The 2825-nt window shown below is 47.0% G+C and overlaps 1 pseudogene; it reads left to right on the forward strand.

The window, feature by feature from the left end:
• The first annotated feature begins 1090 nt into the window (after nucleotides 1–1090).
• On the forward strand, nucleotides 1091–2562 carry LOC100948852 (annotated as a pseudogene).
• Nucleotides 2563–2825: the final 263 nt, after the last annotated feature.

Consider the following 2825-nt stretch of genomic DNA (forward strand, 5'->3'; position numbering starts at 1 on the left):
ATCTGCTCTTACCATGTCCATTCAACATTGTACTAGAAGTTGTATCTGAGGTTAGAAAAGAAAAAAAAAGAAAGCCATCTATATTGGAAAAGCCAGGCACAGTGGTCCATACCTATAAGCCTAGTACTCTGGGAGGCCAAGAAAATAGATAAAATGAAAAACTTAGCTGGGTGTCCTGGAAGGCACCTGTAGTCCCAGCTACTGGGGAGGCTGAGGCAGGAGGATCATTTGAACCCAGGAGTTTGAGGTTGCTGTGAACTAGGCTAATACCACAGCACTCTAGCCTGGGAAATGCAGTAAAACTCAGACTCAAAAAAAGAAAGAGAATGTAAAACTATGTCTGTGTACAGAAGACATGATCTTGTACATGGAAAATCCCATAGCTCAGTGGGTGGGGTGCCAGCCACGTACACTGAGGCTGGCAAGTTCAAACCTGGCCCAGGCCAGCTAAACAACAGTGACAACTGCAACAACAACAACAACAAAAAATAGCCGGGTATTGTGGTGGGCACCTGTACCCCCAGCTACTAGGGAGGCTGAGGCAAGAGAATCACTTGAGCCCAGGGGTTTGAGGTTGCTGTGAGCTGTGACACCACAGCACTCTACCGAGGGAGACACAGTAAGACTCTGTCTCAAAAATAAAATAAAATAAAAGACTAGAATTTAAATACAAGTTTATTGAGTCCAGGAGTTGTAGGCTGCAGTAAACTATAATCACACCATTGTAATCCAAACAGGGTGACACAGCAAGACTTCTCTAAAAAGTTAAATAAATAAAATAAATAAATACAAATTTAGTGATGTCACAAGATACAAAGTCAAAATACAAAAACAAGCTCATTGGGGCAGTGCCTGTGGCTCAAAGGAGTAGGGTGCCGGCCCCATATACGGCAGATGGCAGGTTCAAACCCCGCCCCAGCCAAAAAACTTCCCCCAAACCCCCCAGCTCATTGCGCAGTTGTGCTAGCAGCTTCTGTGTTCAGTCCTGGAACCTGACAGCCACCATAGATGCTGAGCTGCTAGGAAGCCCGGTCAGTGAGCTCCTAAGAGTTTGAAACCTTCCTCATGCCTTGGACTCACTGGGGGAAAAATGGTTGAAGCAGACCATCCAGGAAAGCGCTTCAGTCATGGCCTTAATACAGAAACAAATGAGAAAGCCTCTGAAGCAGTATTTGGCAAATATGGATGAATAGTGGAAGTGCTCCTGATGAAAGACCAAGGAGCCAATAAAAGCAAGAGGATTTGCTTTTTATCACCTTTGAAAGCCCAGCAGATGCAAAGGGTACAGCCAGAGACATGAATGGAAACTGTTTAGATGGAAAAGCCCTCAAAGTGAAACAAGCCACCAAACCATCATCTACCCTATTTAAAAGGAGTAGACGTGGACCACCTCCACCTCCAAGAAGCAGAGGCCTCCAAGAGGTCTTGGGGATGGAAAAGGAAGAAGTGGAGGAACCAGGAAGAACTCTTTCTCAGGGAGGGCACATAGATGATGGTGGATATCCCTTGAATTTTAACATGAGTTCTTCCAGGAGACTACTCCCAGTGAAAAGAGGACCACCAACCACCATGAAGTGGGATCCTTCTCCTAAAAGATCTGCCCCTTCAGGACCAATTCACAATAGCAGTCCAAGGGGAGGAAGAGCTCCTGTGTCATGTGGAAGAGATAGGTATGGGGGCCTACCTTGAAGGGAACCCCTGCCTCTCACAGAGATCTTTATTTGTCCCCAAGAGATAATAGATATTCTACTAAAGGCAGCTATTCAAAAAGACATTATCTAAGTTCTAAAGATACCAGAGATTATGCACCACCACCACCAAGAGATGATACTTATTGTGATTATGGTCATTCCAGTTCACAAGATGGCTATCCATCAAGAGGCTATAGGGGCTCAGCACCCATGCTCAGTGGTTAGGGCTCCAGCCACATACACCAGGGCTGGTGGGTTTGAACCCAGCCTAGGCCTGCTAAACAACCATGACAACTACAACAACAACAAAAATAGCCGGGTGTTGTGGCAGACGCCTATAGTCCCAGCTACTTAGGAAGCTGAGGCAAGAGAATCCCTTGAGCCCCAGGAGTCTGAGGTTGCTGTGAGCTGGGACACCACTGCGGTCTACCAAGGGTGACATAGTGAGACTGTCTCAAAAAAAAAAAAAAAAGGCTATAGGGATAGAGATGAATATGGTTGTGACCATGACTATTCAGATCATCCGAGTGAAGGTTGCCACGGAGATTACTGTAACTCAGGTAGTGCTCCAGCTATATGAGGGGACCCCATCTTTTGGTGGAAGCATTCACTATGATAATTACAGCAGCTCACAAGACAGATGTGGTGGAAGTGGAGACAGTTATTCAAGCAGCCAAAGTGACCTCTATTCAAGTGGTAATGATCGGATTGGCAGATTAAAAAGAGGGCTTCCCCCTTCTGTGCAAAACGGTACCGTCTTCTGCATGATTCCTACAGCAGTTCAAGCCCCAGAGCACCAACAGGTGGTAGCCGTGGAGGAAGCGGATCTGATGGGGGCAGAGGCAGAGGAGGAGGCAGAAGCAGACACTAGAAACAAACAAAACTTTGGACCAGCTCTTTCCCTTGGAGCAGACTGCAGACTGTGGCCATGGCGGCAGCTTGTGCAGCAATAGCCGAGGCTCCAAACCTTCGCAGCAAGAAAAAGGAGGAGCTGTGAAACAGCCGGCGGATCTGAAGGTGGAGTCGTTCCTGCTCGGTGTTACCAAAGTGACAGGCGGCGCGGCGCATTCACAAATCTATCGTCATTAACCAGACTCAGAAAGAAACGTCCAGGAAGTGCTACACCCGCAAGAA

The sequence above is a fragment of the Otolemur garnettii genome, unplaced genomic scaffold (genome assembly GCF_000181295.1).
Source record: "Otolemur garnettii isolate 467f Iridium unplaced genomic scaffold, OtoGar3 scaffold00105, whole genome shotgun sequence".
Lineage (NCBI taxonomy): Eukaryota > Metazoa > Chordata > Mammalia > Primates > Galagidae > Otolemur > Otolemur garnettii.